The sequence below is a fragment of the Talpa occidentalis genome, unplaced genomic scaffold, assembly GCF_014898055.3.
Source record: "Talpa occidentalis isolate TD23 unplaced genomic scaffold, MPIMG_talOcc4v2.1 talOcc4.3, whole genome shotgun sequence".
NCBI lineage: Eukaryota > Metazoa > Chordata > Mammalia > Eulipotyphla > Talpidae > Talpa > Talpa occidentalis.
In genome coordinates this window covers 116,364,001-116,382,084 of record NW_023603184.1, presented here as the reverse complement: position 1 = coordinate 116,382,084, position 18,084 = coordinate 116,364,001, and the positions used below count along the sequence as shown (strand labels likewise).

At 38.6% G+C, this 18,084-nt stretch overlaps 1 protein-coding gene across 2 annotated transcripts in view; it reads right to left on the bottom strand.

The window, feature by feature from the left end:
- The window catches only part of MYO1B (myosin IB), a 196,825-nt gene extending 179,213 nt beyond the window's left edge, over positions 1–17,612 (bottom strand). Inside the window, exon 1 of one of the 2 annotated variants that reach the window (XM_054699949.1) lies at positions 17,575–17,612. The gene's annotated coding sequence lies outside the window, so the exon portion shown is untranslated. The remainder of the gene's footprint in view (positions 1–17,574) is intronic. The other variant, XM_054699950.1, reaches the window with a different exon arrangement.
- Between the last annotated feature and the right edge of the window lie 472 nt (positions 17,613–18,084).

Sequence of the window (18,084 nt, the reverse complement as noted above, 5' to 3'; positions counted from 1 at the left end):
ATCATGTGTGTGACTAATGTAAACTTTATTTTGGGGCCTCCCTGGTGGCACAAGGGGTTAAGTCTCAGCACCATGAAGCTATCAGCAGCCACTGCAGCACGAGTTCGATCCCTGGCCAGGGAGCTACCCACACGGCACAGCAGACCTCTCCTGTCTCGCCTGCTGCTCCCCTCACCAGTAGATCCTCCTGTTCTGTTCCCCATTCTGTCTCTGGTGAATCCTCTCACCTGTCTGTACCTCTGGCCTACATCCCAGTTATTGTATGCATAAATAAATAAATCAAGCTTTATTTTTCTCAATAATTGAAAGATTCATTTCTTAACTATTCAACCAATAATTACAGGCTCTGATTCCTCCAGCAGCAGAAACATAATCCTAGACAATTCAAAGACACAATCTCTCCTCTTGTCCATGGTATCAGCTCTAAGTTTGAGAGGCCAAAATGCTGTAAGAAAGAATGGGGCATAGGCAGGTGTCCAAGATATCATCCACTGAGGTCTGTTGTCTCCTGTGGCCCTCAGGGATTGTTTTGCCCAAATGGTTACATGGATGTACCCTATTCCTATCTAAAGGGACCCTAGAGGTCAGTGACTGTCCTTGCTACCAAAGCTCCCTCTGAGGCATCTACATGTTGTGGGGGATCGAAGTGGGTGAGGGAGAGAAGTAGGGGATTATCCAAGAGCCCTCAACAGTTGTATGCTCTTCATGAGCACACTGGATTCATTTCCCAGAGTCACATCAAGCTGGGCAGGGGCACTCTGAGGCAACTTCAGACCCATGAATAGAATAAGTCCATAGCCATTTCTGTTTTGACAACCTCAAGTTTCCTCAAGTCCTACCTGCAACTCAGAAAAGTTACCTCTACTTCCCTAGGATTTCTGACAGCTCCCATTTCTGACATCTACCATTTTTTTCCCTCAGAAGAGACTAGCAGTTCACATACTTTGTTTCCTCTCTGATAATCAGGGAAACATCACTCTCGACCCATCAGACAATCCTTTGGGTAGGAAAATCTTGTTCTTGCATCACAGTGTAGTCTCTCAAATCCATTAATGGTGTCTGAGAATGCCTTGTTCCCTGTGGAGTTGGTACGTTTGAATTCAAGTGAGGAAAATACTTTTTTTTCTCTCTGAGCCAGTGGCTGGCCTGAGTGCTAGCTGCAAAATGAGAAAGGGACTGGAGGATTACAAGAAAAGACATAGACAAAATCTTCAGGTAATAGGTCAAAGTATGTTACTGCTAATTGTTTAAGTGAATGCTCAAGACAATAATGAAAGAAAAGGGCAGGCGTAGACATCAGGGAAGCCTGGGTCAAGCTCCTGAGAGACCGGCCTTCCCTCCACTCAGTCTGGAGGTGGAACACAGGAAAGGACCAAGATGGTTTTGCACACACTTCTTGCTCCTGGTGCACAGGATTGTAGGTAGCTAGAATTTCCACAATGGTTGAGCAGAAGAGACCAGAAAAGAATAGAGTCTCATTGGATTATTTTAAAAAAGGGACCATGAAGCCCTGTCAGTCCTCATTCTGCAGGAGAAACTTCACGGAAGACTCCTGGGTATCAAGCCTCCATGGAGTTACCTCCTGATTTAGATCCCGTCTCTCTACGCTCTTCAGTTCTTTGCCATCAGTTGTGTCATTTGGTGTCATTCACCCATTGTGACATACAGGCAAAAGTCACAAAGGTATCAAAGTCAATAAACACATTATATAGAGTAATATTATTTTTTAGCCTGTCGTGAAAATATTATCACCAAGTAAAGCTATGCTTTTCTCCTGTTAATCATATTTTTGTCAGTTCCATTCTCAGCCCCAGCCACAGAACCTGAGAGTAGAGGAAAAATCTTTCCTCCCCTACAAAGCTAAGATTGGTGAGCCATCAGTTAAATCACCCTCTTATTAATACTCAGTCACCTTGTCCTCGTCCTCCTGTGTGACATCTGCCCAGCAGACGCCAGTGCATGGCACAGAGTAGAGGCACAAAAAAATTGGTTTGTGAATGAATTGAATAACTTCGCATCCCCATGTAATCGCTGGATCATGAGCTTGGCTGCAGAAAGTCACATACCTTGTCCTGTTTGTTTTACGATAAGTCAGTGGCCAAATACCTCAGCTGGATCTTCCTCTTGCTTAGTTTGCACTTTGACTACTTCAAATCTGCCTTCTGCCGACACCCCTGACCCCACGTCACCCTCCCTGTCAGCAGAGGCCACCCTTAGTGTTTAAGAGACAAAAACAAGCGTTACGTAGGAACTCTGCCAACTCCCCAACACCGCAGCTACAACCATCCTTGAGTGAGCCCCAGGCTGGTGCTGCTCATGGGGAAGCACCTGGTCCTCAACCCCACCCCCTAGTTAGTGCCTTCGGAACCAGCTTCTCATGCCTGTTTTCAACATCTCTTCTCTGCTCGCTTTGTTGCATCAGCAATTTACACTCGCTCATATTTCTCTCATTTTAAAAAAGCCCTCCAGCTACCACACTTTCCTAGACAAATTTCCAGAAAGTGTTTTTAGCCTATATTATAGCCATTTCCCTTCCTCACCCTTGACTCTTCAGCTCACCGCAATCTGCCTTGTGCTTCCAGTGACCACTGGCCCTGGGCCCGTGAGGTCTCTGAGCGCCTTGTCAGCAGCACCACCTACGTGTCTACCTTGTCTCGAATCCAAAGAACACAGTTCAGTTCTCATCTTTCCTGACTTGTTGGTAGTTTTTTTTTTAAAGATTTATTTTTATTTATACCAGAACTGGGGTACAGGCCAGAGGCAGGGGAGGGTGAGAGAATTCACCAGAGACCAAGCAGGAAGCACAACAGGCAGACGACGGAAAGCACTGCTGAGGGAACAGTGGGCGAGGCAGGAGAGGTCTGCTGCGCCAAGTGGGAATCTCTCTGGCCTCTGGCCGGGCCGGGAATCAAACTGGTGCTGCAGAGGTTGCAGACAGCTTCACAGCGCTGCACTCAAACCGCTGTGCCACCAGGGGAGACCCTTGTTGGTAGTTTTTAATAGCAGCGATTTCTTAATCATTTTGGGGGCTTGGGAGGCACTGGGCGCTCTGGCTTTCTTCTATACCTATGACCACCCCTCTCTTTTCATGACTGGTTATTGATTCTGATCTCTACCAAGGTGGGGCCTGGTGGAGTTCCCCAGATGCTGTCCTTTCTCTTTCTCCTTAGGTCTCAGTATAGCTTCAATTTATATCTTTAAACTGACAACACCTAAATCTATCTGAACAATCATATTTTTTCTTTTGAGATCCACATATAAAAGTACCTGTTGAATATTTCTTACGTGCTTCAAACTCAACATAACCTGAAGTAAACACATGAACTTTCCCCCCAAACTGCTACTTCTTTAACGATGTCAGCCTTGGAAAATGGCAACACCATCAATCACTTATTTAAGCCAGAAACCTTGACTCTTCCTCTCATACATTTAATCAGCAAATCCACTATTTCAGTGACTCTTTAAGCCATTTACTTCTTGCCAACCACGTTCATTCTGCCATCATCATTTGGCAAAAACAATTCAGAAGATTCCACACTGGTCTCTCGCAATCCAGTCTTACCTGCTCTATCCACCCTTACCATTGCAGTAATAACGACCTTTAAAAACATGTACATCTCATCATGTAACCTCCACTGAATACCCTTTAATACGTCCTCCTCCCAAAGGCCAATCTCTCCAGTTTCTAGCCTTTCTGTCCACTCTTTCTCCCCTTAAGCTCAACTGAACATTTCTCAACTGCTTAAGTTGAGTAGGCGCCTTCCCACTGACAGCCATGGAACGCTTATCTGCCTTCCTTTTGCCTAATGACCTGAAAACCTCCTACTTCTGATTTGAAGTCTTCCCTGACCCCCAGATTAGATTAGATCCATCAGTTTTACATTCTGGTAAGACATGGGACTTTGCATGTTTGTGATTAGTTTTATGTCATTGCTTGTTAAAGTTGTATCTTCCCAGCTAGATTATAACATTCGTGAAGGTGGGAACAGTATCTGTCTGCCTTGTTCACCTTTGCAGCAGCAAATAACAAATAGCCAAAATACTATATTTTTACATGTAATAAATAGTCATGGTACCATCTAAAGTAAAAATTTAAGTTCATCTTTTTGATGGTATACTTTGAAGTAAGCAAAATGTTGACTGAAAGGTCACATAACCAATTCTCTTTCCCAGAATGTTTATTCAAGCCCTCAGTGAGGAGAGCACAGTGACCAACGGTGATGCAGAATGAGGTAGGTGCAATGATCATCCCTGTTTCAGGGATGAGATCCTGATGCGCAGATCATTGCTCAAGGTCGTGCAACTGGTAACCAGTAGGTCTGGGATTGCAAGAAACCTGCATTTGAAATTGATTTGGAACAGAGCTGCATCGTACTGGTGGGCGTCTGTCAGTTCCTCAGCTCACTCTGAAGACAAAGCTGTGGGCCTAGCAAGCTGAAGGTGAGTATTTGAATCTTTTTGTCAAGAATGCTGACATCATAATCAGAAAGATGTGTTCCCACCCACACTCCTCAGTCAGAGGTACTAGCGCCACCTGGTGGACAAAATTTTGGGGACGATCTTAAATCCTCCGCTTTTTTTTTAATTTCATTTTATATATTTTTTACATGTTTCATTTTTGCACAATATATGCATTTTCATCTTGGTTATAGTTTCCATACAATTCCCACCCCTTTATTTTGACCCTAATCCCTCCTCCCCACACCCCTCTTCCCTGGTAGTGTGTTTCTGGTTTATAGTTGCTTATTGATTTTGATTTTTACTTTATTAAATTTAGTCTTTCTCCTGGTCCCTTATTTAGGTTTTCTAAATTCCTGCTATGAGTGAGACCATCGGTATTTTTCTTTTTCTTTCTGGCTTATGTCACTGAGCATGATCCCTTCCAGCTCCATCCATGTTGCTGTAAATTGCATGAGTTTATCTTTTTTGACTGCTGAGTAATATTCCATTGTGTATATGTACCACATCTTCTTGATCCAGTCATCTATTTTTGGGCATTTGGGTTGTTTCCATAGCTTAGCTATGGTAAATTGTGCTGCTATAAACACAGGGGTGAAGGTGTCCTTTTAAATTGATGTTTCTGTGTCCTTTGTGTAAATATCTAAGAGTGGAGTTGCTGGATCATATAGAAGCTCCATCTTTAGTAGGTTGAGGAATCTCCACACAGCTTTGCATAGTAGTTGGACCAGTTTGCACTCCCACCAGCAGCTGGTCACTACATGCAAAAGAATGAAGCTTGACTACTACCTCACACCATGCACAAAAACAACTCAAAATGGATTAAAGAACTAGACATATGACCTGAAATCATAAAATATATAGAAGGAAATATAGGTGAAACACTAAATCCTCCACTCTTTAATCTGCCACACCTCCACATCCATATTGGTCGTAGGAACTCGTTAATAGGTTGTGATGCAACGACACACTTAGTCACTGTGCTTGGCTTCTCAGGGATGCATTCCTCTTTTTGTCTTCTCTTTTTTTTTCTTTTTGCATTTAACTTGTACTGAGTTTAAATTGAAGTTTGATTAAAAACAAAGAGGAAAGCTTTTTTGTCACTCTCATTCAGTAGTTTTTCATCTTTCATAATAATAAAGGCAAAATTGTAAACAAGTAGACTTAAATTCTGTACCCTGTTTCTTTATTTTAAAATGATGATGGCAGTATTTCCCTCAGAGGGTTGTGGGGAAAATGAAATCAAATAATCTGTAAAGTATTAGGACGCAGCACACAAGAAACATTCAGTAAATAATCTCTAGCTATTATTTTTAATATCCCACTGGGAAATTGTATACTTTTCTTCTTTAGAGGATTCAGACAAGTATAAACATCAATTTCTAGCATGCTCTAGAGTCATTCCTTTTGAAAAGAATGACACAAAGAGAAGCTTAAATATTACAACAAGGCATAAAATTATGGCTTAAAGTTTCATGCTATAAATAATTCTTGGATCTCTACCATATGATGAAAAAGGCTGAAAGGCAAGGTGAGGTACAAAATTCCCTGCTCCCAAAGCACTTAATCTTGGGGCAGAATTACTAGCTTGATTAAGCAAATAAACCAACTGTTAGATGCTCTGTGAGAAGAATGCAGGGCCCCTAAAAGCTGGTCACAGAGATCTGCCAAATGCAGGTTTCTGGGGAAGGCTGGTGAGAGATAAGGTTGGAATCAGAGAGATGCAACTTGTCTCTGGCACTCACCCTCTCTCCCCATGAGTGACCCCTCCTCCTAGGTAAATTTCTTTACTGCCTTAAAAATCTTCTCCCTCTTTTCACATAACTGCCAACTAATCCATACTAAGATGTAAATGGTTATTTTTAAAATTACTGAGATTACCCAGTAACATTATCCTTCCATGAGTATTTGCATTTTAAGCATGAACTCTAGAGCTTCTCAGAGTCTGCGTCTCAGATCAAAAAAAATCACCTAAGGTTCTTTTTTGACCATAAGATTCTTAGTTAAACTTAACTCAACAGCAGTCTATAGAATGGTGAATAAATAATCATAGGAAAAATTAATAGTGAATTTTAATAAGCTACACATTTCATGTTCTAATATATGTATATGTATTTTGAAAAAGCAAAAAAGCACTATGCAAATTAAATATTATATACAAAGTCATTCTTTCATGCCATGGGTATTGATAGGTTCAATTTAGGACCAAATTTCTGGCATCCTGAGTCCAGACATCATGATTACAACAACTGTCATATAAATGGGTTGCTTTTATGAGATAAATACTGCCTGACTGTCTGAAAAGATCTTTCAGGATTAAACAGTGGCTTGAAAGATTTTAATTACATCTGTGCTATTCTTCCATGCCAAATAATATCACAACTCATACATAGATTTTTGTTCTTCTTATTTAAACATTAAAATTTGTTTTGGTCATTTTTGTCAGCTTATCTATCTGCTTCCTGTCTCATTCCTTCCCCTTCCCACCATCCATCATCTGCAGGTAAAAAATAAAAATGAAAGTAAAGCAGAGAATGTCAGAATGAGAATATAAAGTCAAGCATCAGTAGTGACTGGGTGAACAGGGATGCAGAAGGCATGTGTTTCATCCTGTCACAGTTGCTACCAAACCCTGAGTGAGTTGTGGCCCCATTAGGATTAAGTCAGTTTCCTCATATAGCATTGAGTAGTAGATTTTAACATCTTACCTCCCCAAGCCCCCAAATCACCACATCTCTCTCTGCACTGGACTCCTTCACTTGAGTTTGTCAGAATTTCTATTGGAGAGGACATGACAACAGAGTCATTCGCTGTCCATAGTGAACCACACCTTCCCTTCCTTCCCCAATTTGTTCTACATTTTGGGGAAACAAAGAGGGTCTCCATGGAGAGCCTTGTTATAAATTACTTGATAGCATCTCAAGTTGTCCTGTCCATTAGGAAAGTAATCACACAGTATCAGTGGGGAACAAAGCATAAAAATTTTACATAGTAGGCACTAAATAAATGCCAGTTTCATTGAGTTGAACAGTCTAAGAGGCCCATAGCCAAGCAGAGGCATGAGGAACCATGGGTCATTCAGGCTCCTCCACTGATGAACAAGACTGATTTACCCAACATTTTTCCCCCAGTACCTGACTTTCCTAGGCTGTCAATCACTTTTTGAGTAGCCAGCTTGTCTCAAACTAAACAAACTGCCCAATTAAATGAGAGGGGTGGTAAGTAGAAAGGGCATTCACTGTTAAAGTTGGACTTATCAAACTGACAATTATTGTATTCCATCTCTATTTTCGTAAGTGATCACTTCATGTTTTCAAATCCATTCTATGTGGCTGTTTCTGATCAGTGACTTAAACCAGTTTCCGAGTCTAATTGGTATAGTCAGAGCAGCCTCCTGGCTCGAGAATGCTTCTTCCAACCCATTCTGCTTTGTTCAAGTTGCCCAATCCAGGTCAGCATGAGGACGTGGGGGAATACCCAGACTCCTCTTTCATTGAGTGGCTGTCTCTAGCCAACCACACATCACAAGTTAATTGCTCTAGTCTCAATAAAACTGGCTAATTCAAATTCTATTGTAAAGTTTAAAATTGCCCACAGTGTAGACAACCTTAAATTAACTATGATTTTCAACCATTGCCCAAATAGTTGGGTCTTTCCAAAGTTGCCCTGAAATAATAGCATTGTTGTGTAGACTAATTACAAAAAGATGATGGTAAGCTTTTTGTTTAAAAATAAATGTGGGGAAAGTCTGGGTGTGGTGAATTCAGCAGGCAAATTCAAGACACTATGGCCTAGAAAGAAAGACTTCTTTGGAGTTAGTAAACCAAGATCTGAGTATTGGTTTAGCTGCCTAGTAGGATCAGAAAGCATATGGCTTTTATTTGCTTATTTTTAATAGTCACAGAGCAAAACTTCTAGGAAGGAGACTCTGGGTTTGCTTTCCCATTTCCCTGGAAACTACAGGAAACCACCAGCATTTCAGGGGTCAAAATATAAACTATTTATATCAATAAACTAAACAAACAGTTTTATATTTTAGTATTAGAAACATCACAAAGGATAGATTTCTAAGACATTCTTACTACATAGTTTTCTGAAATAATCCCTTGGCTTCAGCAACTCTCTCTTTGAAATATTTCATATTGATCATTTCTCCTGCAACTGGCATAACCCAGGTTCTCATCTCTTTTCTAGATTATTACAATCACCTCTAATTGGTATCCCTGCATAGACGTTTGCTCCTCCATCAATCTTTTCACAAGACTGCCACAAATCAAAATCTAAGCCAAATAAACTAAACAAAATTCCTTTTATGGATGTATACAGAAGAGATAATATATTTCTTCAAAAATATAAGGTAATAGAAAACACAAAACATAGCAGAGTGATAACCTCTTAGGCAAGGCAAAGAGGTGATATAAGGAAGAAACGGAGCAATGGAAGCGAAATGTTTTAGTTTTTAAGTTGGCTAAAAATGTTTTACTTACATTGGGTAACAAATTCATGAGTATCTACCTTAATTATACTGATTAAGAATATATATGTATATGTACATGTATTATTTTTAAGTAATCAAATATTACATAACAAGCTTTTTTAGGTGAGATGGGTCAATGTTGACTTAAAGGGAAGTGTTAAGTGCAGATATTATATATTATATATGGTAATATGAAAGTGGTAAGAACATGAACAATATTTAGGAAACACGAACCTATGGAAACGAATCCATGTTACTAAGTAAATCACAAAAAGTGCAGACTGGCTCAAGCTCGTTTTCCAGCAAATTCCTTTCACCAACCCCTTCCCAAATACATGTCAAACAAACTATGATCTCTCATTTTTTTTATGCCTTTGCACAAGCTGTTTCCTCTTCTCTCCACTTGATGAGCTCTTAGAAGACTGAGTTTAGATGTCACTTTCCATGGGATAATGAGATATCACACTATTTTCCTCAGGCAGAATTACTCTCTTTATATTCCCAGAGTACCCTATCAGGTTCATAATCTATTATCACACACATGCATTATCTATTCTTTTTTGTTTATCAATATCTGCACCTAAATGGTAAGTTCCTTGAGACCAAAACTTACCCAATTTTGTACCTCTAGTATATAGGACATTGCATCTCACTGAGAAGCTATTATTCCATAAATAACTAAGGATGAAATTTAACAGACAGCCAAAAGTTCATCAATAAATCTTTCTCTGCTTGGATTGCAATATGACCCCAAACTCACTTAGACATCCAAAGAATGCAGTTATTTGAAGACTAATTCTATAATCAGAGTGTGGTCAAAGACAAGTAAGTAAGCCCATTAAAGAGAGGAAAAGGTACAAAGGCAGAAAAACCACTGAGCCTGGAGTGTTCTCAATACTGGAACTTACAGCAGAAGGACGCTGAGAAACTGTCATTTAAACACACATGCCTACCTTCCATGGATAGTTATGTATATAGAAACTCTGAGGACCCTAAAGCTCACAGAAACTTCTAGCACGTCAATGACTGTAGGAGACTGACAAGGAGTAGGAGATTGAAAGAAGACTATAACAGGTGAAAAGACATGAAGTCATACTACCACACTACTACCTTCCATGGCAATCTCAGTTGAGGACAAGTTGGTATGTGCTGCACCACATCAGCATCATTGGCCTTTGAATCACATGTTTGGAGAACAGTGATAACCATTACTGCTAGATTTGAATGAGTAGAGTTGGGATTAGGTGAAAACAAAAACAACAACAGTGGATAAGGGCGGTTTGGGAGGCTAAAAAGTTTTTGATGCCAATTTCCAAAGTGTGTGTTGAGGGGGTAGATTTTTCCCAATACCATCATGTCACCATCTGGATGTCTTACAATGTAACTCAATTCTGACATTATCTAACTAATGGTAAGGTCAGATCTCACTAGGTAAGGACTCAGTCTCACCAGACTGCTCCCATCCTACTTCAGATGCCTATTGCAAGCAATAGGCCCTCAAATGCCCTACAGTTTCTGTCCAGTTTGGCTACAATTTACAGGTTCCTAGGACATGTTGCTCACATTTGATTAATTTGTTGGAGTAGTTCACAGAACTCAAGGTAACACATTTATCAGTTTATTAAAGGGCATGATCAAGGATACAGCAAAAGAAGAGATGTGTAGGGTGACGAGCAGGAGTTTCTGTCTCTGTGGAATAGGGGTGTATTACTCTCCTGGTCGGGATGTGTTTGCCCTCCTAGAAGCTCTTTGATTCCCTCCAATTGGGATTTTATGGAGGCATCTTCATGTAGGTATGATCAACTATTAGCTACATTTCCAGCTCCTCTGTGCCCTCTGAAAGACAGAGGGCGTGGCTAAAAATTCCAAGCTTCTAATTATCACCTGGTCTTTATGGTGACTAGCCCTTAGCCAGGATCCCACCTAGAGTCGCCTCAATAGAACAAAAGATGTTCCTAGTGTTCTCATCTCTTAAGAATTTACTAGGGTTTTAGGAGCCTTTTGTCAAGCACTAGGGCAGAGAACATACGTATTTTCTGTTACTTCATGGAGGCCCTTCCACTTTCTGTCATCATTCTCTCAACAATAATTTACTGAGCACGAATCTGGGATAGGAATGGTATAAGGTGTTAGGAGATTCCAAGGATTATTTAGACTGAATCCTTTCTTTAATAAACTCATAGCCAACTGGGGGCAAATGTGACAGATACACAAGTAATTACAAGTCCAAATCCAGATTACATCTCTGATGAATTTTACCAAAGATTTAAGGATGAAATAATGCTAATTCCACACAAATTCTTCCAGAAATTGAAGAGGCAAAAACACTTTCCAACTTACTCTAGGAGACCAGTAATCTTACACCTAAACCAGACAAAGCTGAAAAAAAAAAAACAAAAAACTGAGGAACTATATTTATAAAGAAATAAATGCAGAATTACTTTTTAATAATAGCAAAATATATCAAACCATATGTTAAAAATAATAATTTGTGTCATAATCAGAGTCTATACTAAGGAAGGTAAGATTGCTTGAGCATTCAAAACTCAATAAATGTATTATAATTCATTATATAGTTATATTAAAACACATAAGCCATAAGATCATTTTAAGAGATACAGAAAAAGTATTTGAAATATAAGTCCAGCATCCATCAATGGTAAATATACTTAGCAAAGTAGGAATAGATAGAAATTTCCTCAAATCGATAATGTCTATCATTAAAAACCTATACATAACATTATACTTAATAATGAAAACTAATGCTTGCTCTTAAGATTGGAAACAAGGCACTGATGTCCACTCTACTTAATATTGTATGGAAGTCATAGCCAATGAAATAAGGCAAGAAAAATAAATTGAAGGGCTACAAGCTGGGAAAGAAGATGGTAAAACACAGGCAATGATATGTAAAAAAAAAAACCTGAAGTATCTTTTTTAAAATGATACTAGATCTAATAAGTGTGTTAAAAAGGGTTACAGGTAAACAGTCAATATTCAAATATTAAATACATTTCTATATATTAGCAACAATAGGAAATTAAATAATACCATTTATAATAACATTCCAAAAATGAAATAATTATCAAAAATCATTGTAACAGTGTACAAGTCTTGTCCTCTGTAAATATGATTTATACCTTGGAATGAGGAAGATTTCTTTTAAAGTAAATGCTATAAACATTGGTAAATTATACTAGAATGAATATATTTAGTTCATCAAAAAATTTAAAAAATGAGAAAAGAAATGTGAAACAGAAAATATTTACAACAAACACATGACTAGTATCAAGATGATTAGTATTGAGAATTTATAGTTTCTACTAATCAATAGGAATGCACAAAATTAGAAAAAAGAGTAAAATAAATTAAAAGATGTGTCAGAAGAAGAAACACCTTCAGGCTATATATATCTGAACAAATTGGTCAATACCACAGGTGATCAGAGATATACAAATCAATACCCCAATGAGAGTCCATTTTACATTTATATGATAGGCAAAAATACATAAGAAATGCATAAGCAATCCCTTTTGTTATTGAAACAAAAAAAATCAAATATTTGGGAATAAATCTAACAAAAGAGGTAAAGGACCTATACAAAGAAAACTATAAAACACTGTTAAAAGAAATAGAAGAAGACACAAAGAAATGGAGAGACATCCCCTGCTCATGGATTGGAAGAATAAACATTATTAAAATGGCCATCCTTCCAAAAGCAATATACAGATTCAATGCTATTCCAATCAAAATTTCAATGTCATTCTTCAAAGAAATAGAACAATTATTGATGAAATTCATATGAAATCACAAAAAACCCCGAATAGCCAAAGCTCTCCTGAAAAAAAAAGAAGGGAATGGAGGCATCACACTCCCAGACTTCAAACTATACTACAAAGCCATAATCATCAAAACTGCATGGTATTGGAACAAGAACAGACATACAGACCAATGGAGTCGAATAGAAAATCCAGAAATAAACCCACAGATTTATGGTCAACTAATCTTTGACAAAGGAGCAAAGAATATGCATTGGAGCAAAGAAAGTTTGTTCAATAAATGGTGCTGGGAAAACTGGGTCGCTACATGCAAAAGAATGAAGCTTGACCACTACCTCACACCATACACAAAAATCAACTCAAAATGGATTAAAGAACTAGACATAAGACCTGAAACCATAAAATATATAGAAGGAAATATAGGCGAAACACTACGTGATTTGCACATCAAAGACATCTTTACAGACACATCACCCAAAGCAGTGATAGTGAAGGCAAAGATAAACAGCTGGGAGTACATCAAATTAAAGAGCTTTTGCACAGCAAAAGAGACAATAACAAAAACAAAGAGAAACCCCACCAACTGGGAGAACATTTTTGCACCCAACACAATTGATAAAGGACTGATCACAAAAATCTGCAAAGAGCTGATGAGACTCAACAACAGCAAAGAAAATAATCCAGTTAAAAAATGGGCAGAAGAGCTAAAAAGAAACTTCTCTGAAGAGGAAATGCAAATGGCCAACAGGCATATGAAAAAATGTTCAACATCACTTGTCATCAGGGAAATGCAAATCAAAACTACCATGAGATACCATCTTACACCAGTGAGAATGGCACATATTAAAAAAACTAGCAACAACAAATGTTGGCGAGGGTGTGGAGAAAAAGGAAGAACTCTTCTGCACTGTTGGTGGAAGTGCAAACTGGTCCAACCACTGTGGAGAGCTGTGTGGAGATTTCTTGAACTACTAAACATAGAGCTTCCATATGATCCAGCAATTCCACTCCTAGGTATTTACCCAAAGGACACAGAAACATCAATTCCAAACAACACCTGCACCCCTATGTTTATAGCAGCACTGTTTACAATAGCTAAGCTTTGGAAACAACCCAAATGCCCAAAAATAGATGACTGGATCAAGAAGATGTGGTACATATATACCATGGAATATTACTCAGCATTCAAAAAAGATAAACACATGCAATTTGCAGCAACATGGATGGCGCTGGAAGGGATCATGCTCAGCGAAATAAGCCAGTAAGAAAAAGAAAAATACCGGATGGTCTCACTCATAGCAGGAATCTAGAAAACTTAAATAAGGGACCAGGAAAATGAATAACTATAAGAAAGTGAAAATCAAAATCAACAAAAAACTATGAACCAGAGACACTTTTAGGGGGGCGGGGCGGGAGGGGAGGGATTGGGGTCAGAATGGGGGGGCTGCAATTGTATGGGGAATATAACAATAAAATTTATAAAAAAAAAAAAAAAAGAAATGCATAAGCAAGCATTAAGAATTGAGTGTATTCCAGTTTGGGTGAAGAGGATAATGCTACTGGGTAGAATCTTTAAAAATAGTTTGAGATTAATCCATGAGTGGTATTAAATGCTCATCTAAGTCATTTAATTCTGGATATCTAAGGCTGTAAAGTAACCTCTGGCTACTCAGACCTCTCAATGAAAAGAGGAATGCCTTTGTCCAGGTAGTGACTTATTGCTCAGCAATTTAATGCATCTTTTTATACTCTTCACAAGCCACTGACTAGATGCTTTATTCCACAGAATGTAAAGCTTGAAAAAATGTTTCCCTTTTTCATATAATTTTTTTGGTTTTGGCATGCAGTTTTCAGTACTTCAACCAAGAAGAATGAGGAAGATGGTAATTTGAAATATTTGGGTAAGTGGGAGAAATTATGTTTTGTTGCAATAAAACAGATACCTTTATTGACTGAATGGATCTTTTGAACTCTTTCTCAAATGCCTGGAAATTCCCACAGGAAATAATGAATCAGATTTCATCACTTTAGATTTAAAAAAAAGTGTTCATCTGAGGATTCAAATTACAGAAAGGGTAGCGTGATTAAATAATGTTCTTTGAGTAACAATAATGCCATTTTATGTTACAAAGTACAGTACCTTTTCAAAGCACCTTTCTATTCTTTCTTTCTTTCTTTTTTTCCTTTTGTAGTCACAATTCTGTGAGACAGGGTAAATGTAATTCCCATCTAAGGAGTGAGAAACTGAGACACAAAGATTAAATGACCTGGCCTAAAGTGAGTGGCTTTTTATTGGCAAAGTTGAGACTTAAAATCAGCTGCCCTGACCCACAACCCGTTATTTCCTTCTCTCTGTCCTTTCTTTCTTCTTCCCTCCCACTCTCTTACTTTTAAAAATATTAATTTAATAGCTTTTTAAAGTGCATATTTATTGTTGAGAATTTGAAAAAATATAAAGAAGAAATTAAAATCACACACAATCATAGCATTCAGATAAACTACTATGAAAGTATCAGCACATATGTTCAGTCTTTGTGCATATACATTTTTAAAACAGGAACTGTACTTTCATAGAACTTTTCTTATATACCTTTTAATTTAGTGTGATTATTTTCCTAAGTTATTAAATATCTGCAAAAAGATAAATTTTGCTGGTTGCATAGAATTGCTGTATATGTGTATACTGTAAGATTCTCTTCAATGCTTCCCATTGAAAACAATACATTACTAAATATACTATGTATATGCATGTGTGTATATATATTATATATATATATGTCTGTATGTCTGATTCTTCTTAGAAGTGGAATTTCTGGGACACATTTTTTTGGTATTCTAAAAATATTGTCAAGTTGCCATTCATAAAAACTCTACCATTGCCTATGGGTAAAGGGAGTGCCCATTTCCATGAATCTTTGCCAATATTATTACAGTCACACAAAAGTGCAGGTTAGATCAGTGAAAGTATTATTCATTCATTTATTCACTTAACAAATTATTAATGATCCATTACTAGGTACCAGGCTCAAAGTTAGGTTCTAACAGGGACCCCTTCCCTCAAAGAATTACTGTTTCATGGGGGTTGCAATCTAGCAAATTACAAACTACTCTCAGAGCACAAAGGAAAGACCCCTTCTCTTGGGGAGTTCTGGAATGCCCCTTAATGCAAGTATGCCTGAGCTGAGACCTCATGGATAAGTAGAAGATAGCAGGATAAAGGGGTGGAAGAAAAATTCTTGGATCTAACAATTCCACTTGCATTTATTCCAGAGGTTTGCTTTGGCATATATGAAATGATGCACAGGCAAGGTTATTCTCTGCAGCATTTTTATAATAGTAACAGACTGAAAACAGTCAATATATTCATTAATAGGGATCTGGTTCAAAAGAATACTAGTTATTCAAAATAATGGGAAAAATATTTCTTGAACAGTTACAATATTGCAGGCACTATGTAAAATGGTAATAATCACTTGAATTATTGATCAGTAATTTTTCTTGCCTCATAAATGTGTTCAGTGCTGTTTCTTGCCGAAATGGTTACCCGTGTGTGTTCCTAACCCTTCGGGGCTCCTACCCACACCTGTCTTCTGTTTATCCTCCACTAACTAGAAGTCATCCGGAGCCCCAGGGCCCTGATCCAACCTTCAAAGCTGACTTGTTTGCTCAGAGGGTTTGACTACTTTGAAGATGGTGACATTAAAATGTCCACAGTTTTGACATTTTAAGAAAAATCAGAAGACCTGACAGCAATGCGCCTCCAGGGCAGGAGGCCCTTGGACTCAAGCTAGCCTGCAGGCATGTTTCCTTGCACTCCTGTCCCACAAGGCCTGGCCCGTGGACAGCAGAGTTTTCCACACCTTCTAGAACAATGCCTGGTTAGTGCTCGGTGATGACTGTTAACTACTTTCTTGGCTCATAAGTAAGTGTGGAAACAGAGGGGTTTTCCTATTGCTGTCAACAGGTCAGTTTCTCTCTCATGGACCAGGCCCAGTTCTGGGAGCCACAGCTGAGAAGAATAGAGGAGTGCTGGGCCAGGGCACAGGCAGGCAAGCACCATGACAGGGTCGGAAAACAGAACCTATAAGGCAAGTTGTAAGGAACTGATTCAGTCTCAGATGCCATTATTTTGCTCACTAAAAAACCTTATTATCTTTCAAGGTAAGCGAAAGCAGTGGTTGACAGACTCATCATAATGACAAAGCCGCCCCAAATTTCTGCCATCATTCTCTGATTCTAGGTCTAGGTCTGTCAAATGAGGATATTGATACTCATTTTTTTTTTTTCCCCAGGAAAAAAAAATAGTATAGAGGATGATTTAATTGTCATGTTTAAGTGTGTGAAGGGTGATAATGGTAGGAGTGATATCCAGCTGCTCTCTCTTCCTGGGGGGCGTTGGCAGGGGGACAATAAAATGATTTTTTACTTTAGTAAGAACTTAGGTTGAAGCAAGCCTCCATCTGCCTCAGGCTATCTCGTCTGAAACTCAAGTAATAATCTGGATAACGGCATAAATTCCTTCCCAGCTCTAATTCTTAATGTCGTCCTCTCTTTTAATTTCATAAGTTTATCAGGAGAACACTAGATAAAGCTTTCATGAACAAGAAAACATGGCAAGCACTTAAAATTCTCTTTAGCAATATCTGCTCTTGATGTTACTGTTACAGGGCAAACCCCGATATAAAATGGGGTTTCCAGACTGTGGGTCCTCACCCACACTCAGAGGGGTCTTATTAATGCTAAACAGCAGACATACATACACAAAAGGTTGATAAAAGGTTTATTTACAAGGGAAGGGGAAATGGGAAAAGAATAACTCAGGGAGAAAAAGAGGGAGATAAGTTCGTAAATGCGTCCTACCTGTTCTGCTGATCTGGAATCCCAATGACCCGCCGAGCTGGCAAAAACCTAGCACGCCGAGTGGCCAAGCCAACGACCCCCGTCCACGTGGCCAGTTAAATACCCAAACTGAGAGCCTAGTTGCTTAACTCCGCCCTCCAGTCCTCTTAACCTTTCCTTTGGTGATCATGGGACTTGTAGTTCCCAGTGTTGTGGAGGTGGAGTCCACAAAGCCTATATGGAGTTTGCTCAGGACATCTTTCACCCCTATCATTACCACAGTAAGTAATGTATGTACACTCTTTTTAAACATGCTGTTGGAATACAGTTAGGAAAGCTTTCAAAATTCCTTTCCCAAGCTAACTTCATAGTAGTCAAATTGCAATGGGTATAGTTTGTTTAACAGAAGCAAGAACAGTTTGGAGGAGTTAATCAAGCACAGGGCTTATAAGAAATATTCCCTAGATTATCCATTCTTAATTGTTTTATTTTTTTTAAATGGCAAGTTTCCATGTCTCTGTGAGATCTGTG